Genomic DNA, 17,950 nt, shown 5'->3' with positions numbered 1-17,950 from the left:
TGCAAAATGGAGGTTTCTTGCAGTGGATTGTAGTATAAGGAGTTCCTTGAGATATTGTGGAGCATCTCCATGGATACACTGGTGAGTAAACAGAGTTTGTATTCGATACGGAGGTGGATAGTGAGCCAATGAAGTGACCGAAGGATTGGTGAAATGTATTCATTATTCTGCACCCTCATCAGGATTTTTGCAGCACTATTTTGAATTTGTTGGAGCTTTTGAAGGCTCTTGTTGGGGATCCCGATGAGAAGTGCATTACAATAATCCAGCCTGGATGACACAAAGGCATGAACCAGCTTTTCAGTATCACAGAGGGAGAGGTAGGGATGGAGTTTGACCATATTTCGGAGATGAATTAATGCAATTTTACAAAGGTGATGGACATGTGTATCAAATGACAGATGGGAGTCTAACTTGACACCCAGATTTGTAACAGAAGGGGAGAGGACAATGGTGCACTCAGAAAAGGAAATATAATTTACAGGGAACGAAGTTTATGGGGTGCCAATTAAAAGAGCTTCAGTTTTAGTGCTGTTCAGCTTGAGGATGTTCTTGAACATCCAGACCTCAATCTCATCCAAGCAAGAGGAAAGAGTTGATGGAGGTGTAAGAGAAGTCGAATCTAGTCTCACATAGAGCTGCGCATCATCGGCATAGCAATGGAGTGAAACTCCATGCTTGTGGGTGATGTGACCCAGGGGTAGCATATAGATATTAAAAAGGGTCGGCCCAAGAACTGATCTTTGTGGGACCACACAGGTGACAGTGTGGGTATGAGATTTAGCATCCCCCAAGGCCACATACACAACTTTTATGTTAATAAAACTCTTTGCAATGAACTAATATGCATCTGATCACTCTGCACAATAATATAGAAACCGTTCATACTGCCTCCACAAAAACTGAAGCCGCACATTTTGCAAAGCACAACATTTATATAACTGCCAAAAATTTTGGCCACTACCGTAATCACTGGCACTCATAAGGTTCTATGTTCCTTCTCTAGTGGTGCCGCCATTATCTGGTATCAAATCTCAATCCACACTCCTTTCATCTGTAGCTCCAAGCGGGTGGGATGAGTCGCCCACATCGGTCTGAATTGCCAACTCCTTCAACGTGTTTAGGCAGCGTCTCAAGACTCTCTTATTCTGTGAATATAGCTCTAAATGATAATAGCCTTGATACGTTCTTGTATCTATGGGAAGATTAATTAGTCTGGGATTGCTTTGTTCGGTTTAGAGCTCTTCACTTGTGATGGTCAATTTTGTAGCCTTGATCTGTAACACTTGCTGATTATGTGGATGTCCTTTGTTGGTCTCTTTCAATAAAAGCATCTCCTAAGTGAATACATGTAAAATGTAAATGTTAAGAGTTTATTAAGTGAATGAGAAGAAAAGGGCACAATGATGGCATAAATGAGCAACACTGACAGGTAGCAGGAGAACGAGAGGCGTCAAGCAAATGAAAGAACAGCTAAAGTGCGGATGAAATGGAGAAGTGCTGACTGGGGCATCTGAGAAAGAAAGAATTGTGAAGAAACTGCTTTACGGCATCAGGACTGAATAACATAATTGCTCAAGGCAATGCTTTCAGACTCGATGAACCCAATCCAGGGGCAGAACCTGTTGCACAAGCATCAGGCACAAGACTAGAACTAACCCAGGATAGGACCCTAGTCCTTACTCTTAGAGGATGTGTGAGGAAAACCCACATGGAGGAATGTGTCCAATTCCACAGGTGTCCAGGCCTTGAATCAGGGACAGTCGAATCTGTAAGAGAACAACATTAAAAAATAAGTAAAGCAAGAAACAAATAATTTCCTACAGGCACCTAGCAAAGAATGGAGTGAGGGTCAAGATAAGGAAGTAGACAAAAAATGAGAGGCTTTTAGAAGTAATGGATTTAAATGAAAATTAAAATTTCCTTTACAGACCCCAGCATTAAAGAAGTGTAAGTTAATTGAGTAGAAAACTAAAAAGAAAAGATAGACAAGCGAGTCAGGTCATCCAGAAACGAGGCTATTTATCAGATTAAGACTCAAAACGCTTTCCTTATCTGTACATACAAGGTGTGTAAAATAAATGAGATTGAGAGATATTTTGAACCACTACAAAAAAAGGCATTGCAGGGTAAAAAGAGGAAGAAGTGGAGCAGCCAGTGAAGCTGCAGACAGTTTCTAACTGCCTAACTCTCTCTCACATCTTCACCACCTAATAGCTAATTTGTGGTGAGCTCAACGGTGCAAAAATGGCTGCCGTTGCATCATTCATGTGGATACTAAACATTAGTGATGGTTGAACTGTCTCCCCACTCACTATGTTAAAGCACTTTGGATAGTGAGAAAAACGCTATATAGATGTAAAGAATTATTATTATTATTATAGCTTTGATAATCAATCAAGAGCAGAGAGGTGATCCTTTATTTTATAGAATGCCTTTCATTTTCTCCACCATGACCAATAGGATAATCAATCAAAATGAGTGAAGTCATCTTACTTTTATTGAATGCCTTTCACAATGTCTACCATATCTAATAGTTTTAGTAATCAATCAAAAGCATTCACTCTTTACTCTTTATTTCATGAACTTCTTCAATTTTAGAGTAACGTTTCCTGAGAGCAGACAGTTGCTTTTTATTTTAAACAGCATTTTTCGCTGTATGCATCTGTACCAAGCGGCTCACGAAACAACCGAGAGCCGTCGAGTGATTTTTATTTTTAATCCCACCTTACACCGTGAGCACTACCACGTAGAGCTTTATGTAGCAATCAAAAGCAGATTGTCAACCTATTTTTGTGCGTCCTTTCCCAGGGAGAATGGTGCAGTGATTATGCTACTGCTGCCTCACTGATCCAATAGCCTGGATTCACATCTTGCACCTGCTCGTCGTCTGTGTGGAGTCTGCACGTTCCTCTCAGGTTTTCAGAGATTTCTCTTCAACATCCTAAAAGTGTGTGTGTGTGTGAGTGCGTGTTAGATTAATTGGACATTTTAAACTGCCTCTGTCTGAGTGAGTGTTTTATTTGAGGTTGAGCTGGTGCTCTGTTAAGTTTCTTCCTTGTGCTGAAGGTGGCCAGGGTATTCTCCAGCCTTTATTGTGTGTTTTATATTTGTCATTATTGTATTGTAATTCCATTTATTAGGTACACCTGTTCAACTGCTTGTCAAAACAATTATCTAATCAGCCAATCACAAAGCAGCAACTCAAAGCATTTCAGCCTGTAGATGTTGTCAAGATGACCTGCTGAAGTTCAAACCAAGCATTAGAATGGGGACTGAAGTGACATTGAACGGGGCACTGTTGTTGGTGACAGACAGGCTGGTCTGAGTATTTCACAAACTGCTGATCTACTGGAATTTTCACGCACAACCATCTCATTACTGAGAATGGTCCAAAAAAGGAAAAATATCCAGTGAGCGGCAGTTCTCTGGGTGAAAATGTCTTGTTGATGCCAGTGGTCAGGGGAGAATGGCCAGACTGGGGTAAGCTGATAGAAAGGCAACAGTAACTCAAATATGCACTCATTACAACCGAGGTATGCAGAAGAGCTTCTCTGAATACACAACTAGTCAAACCATGAAACAGGTGAGCTACAGTGGCAGGAGATCCCACCGGGTGCCAATCCTGTCAGCTTAGAACAGGCAACTGAGGTTACAATGTACATGGGCTCACCAACATTGGACAATCGAAGATTGGAAAAACATTGCCTGGTCTAATGAGTCTCAATTTCTGCTGCGACACTCAGATGGTAGAATTTGGTGTCAACAACATGAAAGCATGGATCTATCCTGCCTTGTGTCAACGGTGCAAGCTGGTGGTGGTGTGGTAATGCTATGGGGGGTATTTTCCTGGCACACTTTGGGCCCCTTAGTACCAATTGAGAGTTGTTTAAATGCCACAGCTAACCTGAGTGTTGTTGCTGACCATATCCATCTTTTTATGACAACAGTGTACCCATCTTCTGATGGCTCCTTCTAGCAGGATAGCACCATGTTACAAAGCTCAAATCATCTCAGCTGCTTTCTTGAACATGACAATGAGTTCACTGTTCTCAGATGGCCTCCACAGTCTCCAGAGCTCAATCCAATAGAGCACCTTTGTGATGAGCTGGAACTGGTGATATGCATCATGGAATTGCAGCCGACAAATTTGCAGCATGCGTGATGCTATCTTGTCAATATGGACCAAAATCCATGAGAAATGTTTCTGGCACCCTGTTGAATCTATGCCATGAAGAATTACAGCCGTTCTGAAGTAAAATGGTGTCCAACCTGGTACTAGCAAGCTGTACCGAATAAAGTGGCCAGTCAGTGTATAAAAAGAACTTGCCTGTTTTCTCGGCTCACTGCATAGATGGTCAGAACCTGTTAAAACAGGAACTTGGGGTCATTGGAACTGATGAATTAACCACAGTTTGTGGTCTCAAGATGAACGGAAATATTTTACTCAGCCCACATCAATGGGTATAACGCTATTAGGTAAAACGTTCAAGAACATAGGCTGTGTCCAGCCAGGATTGGTGCAGAGGCATGAAGCCAGGGAGTTTATCCTTAAACTACGGTGCCCCATTGATCCATGGGCTATGGTAAGGAAAATTAATATGGAGCCCGACAGCAGTTGTTTGTCTCTCGTTACATTCATATCCATTCAGAGGCCATGCTGAGAGAGCTCCTGACATCAAGACACATTGGGTGCCTTGGTCTCAACAAAGAAGAGCTGCTATCCTTCTAGGTTGTATGATTATGAATTGCCACATCTACTTGCTTTGTGTCTGCTTTTGGCATTTTAAGAGCTACTGTGTTATTCTATATTGAGTGAATAAACTTTTCAACTGCTTGTCTGCTTTGCCATCTGGAATAAGAGAATGGAAGAAATGGTTTAACCATTGGTGCAGTCAACTCTAGTTAATCCAGACAAGGACCATAAGTGTTGCTACAGACTGCACCTGCACCTCTGTGACAAGTTTGTAAGTGTGACTTAATAGAGAAAGAGCCAAAGGTTTGGGATACTCAGGTATACACAGTGTGACATGTGAGTAGGTGACTTGCACTCCAAAGATGAGGCTGAGTCTCAGTACTTTAGCAAAACCAGCTTTATTCAACTCAAAACAGGAACAGCAAGGATATTTATTGTTATGGATCTACCATTTTACTATACACAGACAGAGCAAATGGGTAGGGTTCGGTCCAGGTCAGTGACCAAGTTGTAATGTTCCCTGCATCACCATGGCAGCGGTCGAATTGTAGTTGTTTTTGATGGCGCTGCGAATCTGCGGTAGCCTCGGCAATGGACAAGCAACCTTCAACAGATGTGGCAGTCGCACTTCTGTGTGTCATCCCATTGGGGAGTGTGGACACTTTTTCTCTAGTGTCATTTCTTGTGACTGAAGACAGAGAGATATAATTAAAGTTAGTAAAAAATATTTTATTAATACACACCAGGCAAAGGTAAGATTGACAGAGAAGCACAGTCCTAGGACACCTGCCCTTCATCTGCGCCCAGGTGTCGGTGTCCTAAATCTTTATAATGCTAAGCAAAATTTTACCTTATGACTTTAGTTGCACAAGAATTTCAAGACATTACATCTTTACAATAGTTTTGTTTGGATCAGCAGTTACACAATTTTAAAGGTCATCAGTTGGGCACTTGTAACTTCTTGTTCGTTACAGAAAACAGAAGCTGCACTTGTCGCAAGACAGACTTCGTGGCCCTTGTCACGCACACCAGATTAAATCAATAACTGATTTTTATTTTTCCACATTCCCCCCTTTTTATCAATCTGGGCATGATAAAATAGTGAAGAAAATTCAGAAGGCGGAGGTAAGGGATGGGGAAGGAGGAGGAGAGGGGGAAAGGGATGAGGAAACTGAAGAGGCAATTTGGAGCATATGTTCCTCGTGTAGCATATAGGCCTTGGCTATAGAAGCAGTGAAATATTTGGATATTATATAGCGAATAAGAGGAACAATGCAACATCCGATAAGTAAAAGGACAATGAATACTACTGCCAAAGAAATAAATACTGATTTTAGCCTTTGGCCCCATGACCCAAAGGTGGACATGAACCATCGATCCCAAGGGTCAGAAATGCCTGAGTTAGTGGCAAGTTCATTGGAAAGAGATGTTAGGCTGGCTAGTGCTCGAGTAATGGACCCATCAGGTGCAGTATTATTAGGGATATATGTACAACAAGCATCACCAAACATAGCACATACTCCACCTTTCTCAGCAAGTAAAACGATTTTGCCAAGTCATTAGGGAGGTACGATCTAATTGTTCATGAATACCTTCTATAGCATTTCTAGTAATTAAGGAAACGCTGCTGGTTATAATATAAGTAATTAATCCAGTCAACGTTTTTATTAATGGCAATCTGAGGTATGATAGATTCAAATCCAGCTGCTACCTGATCCCTTGCTTTAAACTTATCTGGGACTCCTCTGGGAACTCCTATAGAATCAATATATACTCCTGGGCCGTGCAGGGAGAAGCTGGAGGAAGAGTCTGGGAGGGAACGGGTTCGGCGGAAGGAAGTGGAGAGCTGGGAATTAGGGGGGTGATACAGAGAGTGTGAAGAGGGTAAGGATAATAATCGAAAGGGCATAACTAGCTGTACAGGGGCACAAGTGCCAGACCAATCGAAAGGCAAGATATCAAACAGTTTTGACCTGCGGCACATCCACCAAATATCAGATCTAGGGGTAGTTTGGGAAAGCAAAAATTTTGAAAGAGTGGAATTAAAAGAGGTGGAATTGACATGGAAGGTTTGGGCGCAGAAGGAAGAAGGTAATTCTCCTACCCAAGCAGTTCCATTTGATTTAAAACATGTGAAATTTCCTTCGTGGGACTGAAACATGGGGGTAGTCATATGACTAATGGGGAAAAAGAACAGATAAAGCGACAATTGGAATCAATAGAAGTTTTGGACGTAGTAAATAAGTAGAGAAGACAAGGCAGACCAGTAGGGTCAGAAATGTTAGATAGTGGGAAAGGGACTGTTGCTAGAGAAGAACGTGCTTGTTAAGGTGGTTAGATTCAAAGCCTGAACTAGGGGTTTTTCCTCACTGGATGCAGTAGTCAAAAACTAAGTAGGAAAGGGGACAGAGGAGAGGGAGCAGGTGTCTTGACCTTAATTTGAAAGAGTCCTCGGAGATCATGACCACTTGCATATGCAGCTAAGACATAAGTTCCTGAATCATGCAAAGAAGGATTCTTTAGAGTAATGATTAATGGGTTACACTGATTCTTAGCACACTCATGAGAGGCATGTCCCTTTAAAATAGAGAATCGAGTCTTTAGGCCATACTGAGTAGCCTGCCAGGGTTCATAACCCCAGTCATTTGGTCCTGTGTTTGCAAACACATCACTCCAGAAGCCACATTCAGAGTCAGATGAAGCAAAACTTGAGTCAGAGTCATAAACCGGGTAGCTCACACAGACATATTTGTCAGGCCATTCCCATTGCTCCTGTCTGCCAGTACAGGGAACAATTGCACAAAAGTCAACCTGGAATGAGGCAGTTTCCTCAACCTGGAAAGTCAGTGTCACCCGTGAAGTGGATAATGGAAGAAAAAACAACAAGAGTATGTATATTATGGGTGCCATCTTTTGCAGTGCGGCGTGAATCCAGGCGGCAATCCTTCAACCTTTACAGCGTGTGGTGTGGACAAAAGAACTTGGAACGGTCCTCTCCACCTAGGCTGATGCCAATGTTTCCTCCGGGTGTCTCGAACCAGGATCCAGGTGCCCAAGGGAATCGGCGAGTCTTAGATGGAGGGCTGGTTCTCCAAGCCTGATTAACCTGCTCGTGGACTTCCTTCAGGGACGCTGGGAGGCCTGTAAGACTAGAGAGAAGATCATTGTCCACGGTATGCAGGTTCACATTTCCTATAACCATGCCAACGGGCATGGGTCGTCCGGTCAGGATTTCAAACGGCGATAGCCCCAATTGCCGGTGTGTCCGTCCCTCAATCCCATTAAAGCCAGGGGTAAAGCATCTGGCCAGGATAAATTGGTTTGTTCACAAATTTTTGCAAGCTTAGCTTTTAGGGTGCCATTGCATCGTTCCACAATACCCCACTTTGTGGATGGTATTTGCAGTAATGATGTACATTGATCTGTAGCCAGGTAGTCAATTCATTTATAATGGAATTCACAAAGTGAGTACCATTATCTGTCTGTAACTTTTGGGATGCCCCATCTTGGAATAATTTCTTTAATTAGTGCTTTAGCAACCGTTTTGGCATCATTGCGTTTTGAAGGGAAAGCTTCTACCCATCGGGAGAACACATCGACAATCACAAGGCAATATCGGTAACCTTTAGACGGTGTTAGTTCAATAAAATCCATTTGGAGGTGTTCAAACGGACCCATTGGGTTAGGAGTAACGGCGGACTTACCTGAGTGCCTTTTCCACATTAAACTTTGACATAATGCACAGCGTCTACAGAATTGCTCTGCATATGTAGAGAAGCCTACAGCTTCCCAATGTTTTCAACATCTTGAACCATGGCATCTTTCCCAGCATGGTCGAGGCCATGGGCTATTTTGCCATACCTGGAAAAGAAGCTTTTGGGAGAAAAGGTTTGTTAGTTTGCTGATGAGTCCAGACTCCATCAGAGAGGGATCCTTCTTTGGACCACTTTTTCTTTTCAATGTCCGTGGCTGCACTCTGTAAAGAAATAATTTGATTATCAGGGTCCTTGTCATTTCTCTGTTGGAATAAAGAGATTGGTGTGTTACTGTATGCAGCCTTTTTAGCAAAGTAATCTGCCAATTCATTTCCTTTGCTGACAGGTCCTGTTTTCCTGTGTGAGCTTGACATTTAACAATCGCTAGTTTTGATGGTTTAGTTATGGCTTCCAAGAGGGATTCGATTAACTTTTGATGTTGGATGGGCTTGCCAGTACTGGTCTTAAATCCCCTCAATTTCCATAATGCCCCATGATCATGGCAGACTCCAAAGGCATATCTGGAATCTGTATAAATTGTTATGATTTTTCCTTCGACAGCTGACATGCTCGGGTGAGCGCTATTAATTCAGCTGCTTGTGCACTTAAACTTGATGAAATTCGATTTGCTTCCAGCAGGCGGTCCCCTTGGACCACTGCGTAACTAGTTGAGGGTGCTCCGTTTTCCAATCGCAAAGAACATCCGTCTACAAAAATATTTTCTCCAATTTCTAAAGGTGTTTCCTGTAGATCTACTCGAGGCTTTACAACCTTTGCTATTTCTGTATGGCAATTATGCGGTTCGCCATCGTTATTTGTTGGCAACAGGGTGGCTGGATTTAAAGTGGAGCATCTTTCAATTGTGACGTTTGACAAAGTACAGAGTACATTCTGATAGTGTATTGCCCTAGCAGTAGTGAGATGGGAGGTCTTAGCCTGTACTAAAATGGAATGTACAGCGTGAGGCACCTTTACTGTTAGGGGGCTCATGAGCACTATATCTGTACTGGCTAGCACAGCTTCTGTTGTGGCAGCCACAGCCCTAAGGCAAGGCGGAAGTGCTGCGGCCACAGGATCCAATTTTTTCGAAAAATAAGCTATTGGCCTTTGTTTATCCCCATGTAATTGTGTTAAAACTGCAGTCATATATCCCCCCTTTTCGTCCACGAACAGAGTAAAGGGACGAGAAAAGTCCGAAGGCCCAAGGCTGGTGCCACCGAAAGTGCATTTTTAAGTCACAGAGAGCCTTCTCAGCCTGCTCGGACCATTGCACCTGACCAGAAAGAGGAAGGCCAGGGTGTTTGCTAAATTTTGTAACGGCTGTGCTCTTTCAGTGAAATTCAAAATCCATTGCCGGCAGTAACCCAGAATGCCCAATACAGACATAACCTGTTGTTTTGTGACAGGTCTGGGAAGATTTTGAATGGTGTTAATGCGATCGCTAGAGAGAGCTCTTGTTCCATTTGTGATGTCATGACCTAAATATTTTACAGTTGTTTGAATTAATTGCAATTTAGCCTTTGAAACTTTATGTCCATTGTCCCCCAGAAACTGCAGTAGTTTTTTAGTGTCTTGCACAATCTTCTTCAGTAGTACTGCATAACATAATATCATCTACATACTGTATTAATGTACTACCCGGTCTGGCCAGAACCCTTCTAAATTTTGAGCAAGCGCTTGTCCATACACACAAGGGGCTTCAGTATATCCCTGAGGCATGACAGTCCATGTCCAACGGCGGCTTTGGAAAGTAAAAGCAAACCAGAATTGCGAGTCAGGGTGTACAGGGATAGAGAAAAAAGCATTGGCTAAATCAATTACTGAAAAATAACGAGCAGAGGGAGGGATTGCAGAAAGAATAGTGGAAGGATTAGGTACAATAGGAGCTCTAGGAAAGATTGCAGCATTCACTTGTCGTAAGTCTTGAACAAAACGCCATGAACCGTCAGCCTTTTTTACAGGTAAAATGGGAGAATTAACTGGAGAATATTTAATTGGAATAATCGCACGCGTTCACAAGATCGGAATGTATGGCGGAGATGCCAGCCTCTGCTTCAGGAGACAGAGGATACTGGGCACGTGCGGACGGAAGAAGATTTAGGGTAGATCACCAGAGGCTCACAATGGGCTATCCTTCCATAATCATTTTTACCCTGAGACCACAAAGAGTCAGGAAGCGCTGAGAGCCAAGAAGGGAAGTAGTTTGCAATGACAACGCAGAAAGGGAAGTGCAGCATAATGTACGATGTACTAAAAAATCAGTTTGAAGCACAACTTTAGTTATTAAATGGTCTGAGGTATCAAAAACACCTGAAGCAACATGTACCCAGTCTGTTCTATTAAGACATTGTTCTACCCATGGTCCGATTTCCACCCAATGGACAGTGCTTGATTTAGCTAAAGAAATATGAGGTAAAAATATTCTGTGAATATGTAAGATGTACAAATGCAGCAGCTTTTGTGGGGAAATGAAAATGCAGGGGATGTGAAGGGTTTCGGGCAGGTACCTGATGAAAGAAAAGATTCTAGCCAGGGGGTGTCTACTTCTATAGGGAAATATTGGGCAGTGCAATAGGGTGTCAGGGGCTTGGAGATTGGGAAACAAGCAGGAGGGAAATGAGTGAAGGGCTTTAAGAAGGATGGTGTGGGGAAACATTTCATTGAAATGGAGAGAGAAAGTTTTGTCATGAGATCCCTTCCTAAGAGGTTAACTGGACAGAGCTGATTTAAAAGAAATCAGTGTGTTAAAGTGGAATCACTGGAATGCAGCTGAACTCGAAGAATCTCTTGAGGCAGGGACCTCCTTCAGCGAAAGGGCTGAGCGCGTGGCTCCTGTGTCCACGAGGAAAACAGTTTCAGTGCCATTCACCAGCCAGCAAAGTCAATAATGGATCAGTCTCTGAATTATGGGTGAGCAAAGGTAGTTGAAGAGAAGGGCTGGGGATCCCTGCGGATTCCTATGTCCATGAAACATCAAATTGTTCAGGTGGTGGAGGAGGGGGTGGGCACTTGTGAGGGCAATTGCGGCAGAAGTGTCCCATTTCACCACACCCGTAACAAGCATATGGTGTAGCGTTTGGATCTGGAGGGAGGCAGCTGAGTGGATGATCCACTTGGATTAGGTAACATATATCCGCTACCTTGTCCCCGTCCACACCCTTGTCCCCGGAAAAATCCTCCACGTCCACGACTTCTGCCGGGAGTGGCCCCACCAGTGTAATAGTTCATTTGTGCTGCAATCAGCTTTGTCTGGGTGTCTGACTCTTTCTGCTTGCTCTGTTGTTCAGCATGCGCTGCGTGACGTTTACTTCCTCAAACGCGGCAGCCTCTCATCTAATACAGGATACCTTGTTTTGAATGTCGCTTCTAAGTCCGGAAACAAAAAGAGGAACTGCAGTTTTAGTTCGGTTGTCTGGATTTTCAAGGCCGGAGTGTGTTGCCATTAACTCTTAAATTCAGTGTGCCCATTCATCTACTGTCTCTTTTTTTTTCTGTTTGGCAGCCGAGATAAGAGACCAGTCTCTGCCTTTCTTATACTTGTCCTTAATATTATTTTAACATGTTCCCATTGCGTAATAAAGGGACCTTCATCCCGGCCCGAGGCAACGCCTCGTTCCACTGCCACGGGTTTCTGTTATGCTGTCCATGATTGACAGTCTCCCATGTGGTGCCAAGCTTTCTCCACAGCACCTGAGTCCATTCTGCGGCATTAGGCTTATACATATCATACAGCTGCTGTAATTGTTCTATGAATTTTTTAAACACACCGATGACTTTGGGATCAGGCAATTCGGACACAACGTCCTTCAGCTCTTGAATGTCTCAGTTACGATGTATCATTACAGTAGTGGGGTTATTAGCTCCTGCAGGTTGCATTGAATCATGTCGGGGGGGTTCTGGGATCTCAATCAGGGGGCATTCCAATAAGGGGCCTGTGGGTTTGGGGACTTTAAGGGGATTGAAAGGTGGTGTTTTGATTAGGGGGCTGAAGGAATAGGGTTTGACTTCTAGTGCGTTGTGAAATGGAGGTTCTAGGATCGTGAAACCCACCTGCCGACCCATTACGTTACTTTGTCATTCCCGGATCAGTGTGTAATGAGGGATCATAATGATATTCTTCAAAGAAACCAGACCCCAAGGGATCATCTTTTAATTCTGGTGCGGTGGGCTGGAGGTGGCGGAGGAGAAGGTGGGGGTTGTGGATGTGGATGGTGTAGGAAAGGTGGAGGAACAAGTGTGGGATATAACGGGTCTTTTTTTATTTTTTTTTTTCTTGCTCTTCTTCCGCTTCTCATTCGACTGCGGTTCGAATCTGCTTGCACTTTCTGTAAGCTATAAATAACTTTTTTTTTTCTAGTTCTAACTTTCTGCAGCCAATAATTCATTTCTGTACTGCCTTTAAATTACAATCTTTAATAACCAACTCCCATCTGTCATACATAACACATACCTCTATTACAACATCCTCATACACTTCTACATACAACACCCTTGTGCATTTCTACATAATATTTTTCTAATTTTCTGTATCTCACTTGCATCTCCTGTCCCTTCCAATGGCCAACGCCCACCGCTCTGCTTATTCCATTTTTTACATGCCCTTTTAAAATCCAATCCTGTGTTTTTCTCTATTAACTTTCTAGGTGACCCTTTTTTGTGCGGCGTCTGCTGATCCTCCGAAAACAATCCTTCCAACATAAAAGACTTGAACCCGGGCCGGTTGGCAGGCTTGCTGTTATGTATTCCCATTTTTTCCTTTGCTTTTCCCCCCCGAGCCCTGTGCCAGATTTATCTTTCTATCCTTGTCCTACTCGTCCCTGTCGGATGAACTATTGGAATGCTGAGTGTGCCACTCACCCGCCCCAACGTTCCCTTTAATATTCCCAGGGGAAGTATACTACACTATTTCCTACGTTACTGTCACAGTGCACGGTGGAAGCAAATATTTATTTCTAGTACGTACTTTTTATTACTCCCCTTGTTTTTTTTTTTAACCTGTTATTCTTCTATTCTATGCTCTATCCTCTGTCCAATAGATTTGTCCGGGTTTATGGGTGTGCCACGCACGGATCCGTCCTAAATCCCCCTTTTTAATTCCCAGAGGATAGTGTTCTATACTATCTTTCCCAACAGGAGTGACCTAAAACAAGGTATTTCTTTTCCATTTACTATTCCCGGTCACTTTTATACTCTACAGCAAGCCCGCCCCAGCTTATCTTTTACGGAAACCTCCGGGTTACTTACCCCAGCCTGGGTGTTAGTCAGCTCTGTCAGGAAAATCCTTTTCAGTCACCGTGGTTGTACCAGAAGGAGACCGGGGACTCCTCACGCAGGAGTCGTCTCAGGACAGGGCAGTCCTAACTTTTATCGGAGCTGCTTACTCTGCTGCCGGTGTACACTGTAGCGGCAGTCTGCTTCAAGAAGAGCTCGAGGAGTCAGCCGGCCGTCTCCTGCCCCACGTTGGGCGCCAGAAAACTGTGGACACTTTTTCTCTAGTGTCATTTCTTGTGACTGAAGACAGAGAGATATAATTAAAGTTAGTAAAAAATATTTTATTAATACACACCAGGCAAAGGTAAGAATGACAGAGAAGCACAGTCCTAGGACACCTGCCCTTCATCTGCGCCCAGGTGTCGGTGTCCTAAATCTTTTATAATGCTAAGCAAAATTTTACCTTATGACTTTAGTTGCACAAGAATTTCAAGACATTACATCTTTACAATAGTTTTGTTTGGATCAGCAGTTACACAATTTTAAAGGTCATCAGTTGGGCACTTGTAACTTCTTGTTCGTTACAGAAAACAGAAGCTGCACTTGTCGCAAGACAGACTTCTCGTGGCCCTTGTCACGCACACCAGATTAAATCAATAACTGATTTTTATTTTTCCACAGGAGAGTCTCAGAAGAAGCAATGGTGCTTCTGCATGTTGTCCCATTGGAGAGAGTCTCAGAAGAGGTAATGGCACTTCTGCGTATCGTCCTGTTGGGTAGAGTCTCAGAAGAGGCAATCACGGTTCTGCGTGTTGTCCCATTGGGGAGGGTCTCAAAAAATGGGAATCATGGTTCTGCGTGTCATCCTGCTGGGGAGGGTTTTAAAAACCAATGAAACTGTTTAAATACAATAAAACGTGGATTCCCAAATTTAGTGTGGTGAGAAATTTCATCATCTGAATAAATAAAACATATTATTCGAATCAATATTTAGTTCATTTAACGCTACCATAATTCAGTTTCGCGGAAGTCAACTTCTATTTATTCACTGTTTGAGCTTTTGGTCATTAGATGAAAGCACAACGCCGACACTATTTAGTCTAACTCTGCCTCACAGAAACCGCTCGCGTTTGTCGTTATACGTGCACTGCCGCTGTATCGCATCGTAGTCACTAGATCCAAGCACAAAGCCGATACCATTTCATCTTTGGTAACTGCATCACATACAGGCCGAAGGCAGGATTTAGTTTCGGGGCGGAATTTATCAATTTATGTACATGCACACATTTTTTTATTAATTTTATACATAATTTCTTTCCAATTCTTTAACTTTTATTCAGATTTTGGGGCATTTTAGACCCGAACTCCCCCCCTTACAGCTCTCCCTCCCTTTCAACAAGGTGCGGGTGGTACGCAACGCAACTCACTTAACCTCAGGTGGAACTTGACGTCCAAAGGTTTGGGAACCCCTGAATTAAGCCATATTTAGTCACTGTGTCCTGGATTGTATTGGTTGTTCTGGTCTGGATTGTCTTCTGTCTACCCGTTTGCTGAGGACTGATTCCCACAAGTGTAGGAGCACTCCTGAACCATCCATCCGTCTTCACCCTTACAGTGTCTACCGGTAGGACTGCTTTTTCATTCCTTTTCAACATGCAGATCTGTGGACTTACTCTCGTCATCTCTCATTACATCTGCTGTGGTTTTCCATGGATTTTGCTGTGTGGAGTTGTGCTTTTGTGTTTAATGTAATATCACTGTAGGGGTACTGGGGTGGTATTATTGTTTTCATTTGTATTATTGAATTTCATTATATTCTTCAATTGTGGTTAGTTCCCGGTGTCCTTTATTTTGTCTCTGTTTGTTAGTGTGTGCAGGTCGGGCAAAGGCTGGGAGCATCCCTGGGATCCTCTATAAACGTAAATAAATCACTGTCATCTTGACAGTGTGAATCTTAATCGCACCGGACCGCTACAACATGACATGCCATATAGTCTTTCCATACAAATATTCTTTAGAAAATTGGTCCACTTTTTCTGTGTTTAAAGAGTGTAAGCTTTTTCAATTAGCATTTATCCAGTAGGCCACTTAAATAAACAAACTGCACTTTCAGATTCAAAGAGTGAAGGCCTTTCAGATGTAAGTCATCTCCTCAAGAAGATTCGTAACCCTTTCTGAGATCCCACATGAACTTAACTGATAACTCCAGTCTCATTTTCTGTTCTCTTAGAAGGGCGGAACAGTCCTCTTTCTTAGCCCCTGATTTTTCTGGGCTGGCTTGGTTCCCCCGAAAACTGCCAGAGGATCTTCACTGGGACGTCCTCTACTGAAAAATAAAAAGCTCAAACCCCAAGGTATCTGGGTGCTCATCCTGCTTATCTTCCCAGCACACTTCATATGACAGGTAAAGCCAACCACAACAACATAAAGCCTACAAGGCCATTTTCCGCATTACTTTGCCAATTCACTTTTTGAATCTAACAATAAATATACTACAGTTAAATATGAAAAGGGCAACGATACACACATCCACTCAGCCAAAGCTGAAATATGGACAGATAGAGGGAATGCACACAACTGTTTGGCCAAACTGCATCTTAATCTAAACCGACTACAACAAAATGATCTGCTCTGAGCTGAACCAAAGCTGGCTTGATTGAGTTTATTCACTGAGCTGAGTTTATGACATGCTGATTAGATTCAATCAAACTGAAATTAGCTAAAGATGATTTGATTAAACTGCATAGTGACTTAACGACCGCAGACTGATTTCCTTGCATTTTTAATTGACCACTTTTTAAAATCGAGTTGCTCTGATTAAACAAAACTAAATGAAATACACCTGAATATTTGGCAAGCAGGCTGTGAAAAATTGGATTAATTTGTCTGGGCTGGGTTGGTGTCACTAAAGTCAGAGCCACTGCCACATAGGAAACAAAGGGTTATGGTGAAAAAACTTTTTCAGAATTAGGTGATGTTAAAAGCAGTGCTTGGACCACTGCTCTTTTTAATATACCTAAATGATCTGCACAAGAATATAACTAATAGGCTGGTTACATCTGCAGATAATACCAATCCAGGTGGAAGGGGAGACAATGTAGAATCAGCTAAATTGTTACAGAGGGACCTGGACAGCAAACAGACTTGAGGAGATTTGATTTATATAACTTTTATGTACAGTAGAAGATGTAAAGTATTACACACCAGAAGTAAAAATGTTAGGTTTGAGAACACAATTGAATTTCTGAAACTTGAAAGTACACCTTGTGAGAAGGACCCTCAAAGAGTTAAATGTCTTACATTAAATGCCTAGGTGATTCTCATCACACTTCTTTCTCTTACCAGGTTTGAAAAAGTCTCCATTGCTCTTCTACACATGCTTTAAGAAAAATGCACTGTAGCCTAAAATATGAGAATTAGTCTCCAGTTATTTGTGACTCGAGTTTGGCTTGTTCCTTCTTTTTCCTTCAAAGTGAATTGATTTGAGGATTAGTGGCAGAGATTTAGAACGCGATTGACACCGGGCGCATTCAGCTGTGGAGACACCAATAATTACCCAGAGGGGATTTAAGAGGGGGTACATGTCAGCACGAGGGAGTACGCAAGTGACATGCTGTTTAGGGAATGTGAGCTGCATGAGTCGTGGATTTCTTTTATGGAGTAAAAGCCAACAGTTTACCTGATTTTTTTGAAACTTTCATAACAATAATGTTAATGAGGAAAGCAATCGGGAGGCAAAACAAAATGGAAGGTGTGGCACCCGGCCGGGCTCAGGAGGACCAGAGGAGGGCTTGTACCTCCTCCAGACCGCGAGGGGGCGTCCGCCCTGGTTATGTTGGGGGCCACGGGTAAAGGGCTTGGAAGCCCAGCCCTGTAAAGACCCGTGGCCACCGCCAGGCGGCACCCCGGTGCCTGAATATCCCTGGAGCCCAGCACTTCCGCCACACCAGGAAGTGCTGGGGGGAAGACAACAGGGAACACCCGGACGGCATCCGGGCGCAGCTGGCACTTCCACCACACTGGGGCGTGTCTCACGGAGGAGTGCCAGGGAGCAGCTGGAGCCCATCCGGGTTCTTATTTGATGGGCCGTCCCCCCTTCAGTCGAGAGCGGAAGTCGGGTGGAAGAGGACGGAGCTAGAGAAAGGACGGGAGGCGGCCAAGAGAGAGGCACAAAGACTGTGAGGCCTGGACATTAGGGGAACGGTGCAAGGGGCACTGGGGTTTGTGTGCACGTGACTAATTGTAAATAGTTGTATCATAAACAGTGTGTGGTGGAATAAAGATGTCT

This window comes from Polypterus senegalus, chromosome 10, assembly GCF_016835505.1.
Source record: "Polypterus senegalus isolate Bchr_013 chromosome 10, ASM1683550v1, whole genome shotgun sequence".
In the NCBI taxonomy this organism is placed as follows: Eukaryota; Metazoa; Chordata; class Cladistia; order Polypteriformes; family Polypteridae; genus Polypterus; species Polypterus senegalus.
Note: the sequence above shows the minus strand (reverse complement) of the source record.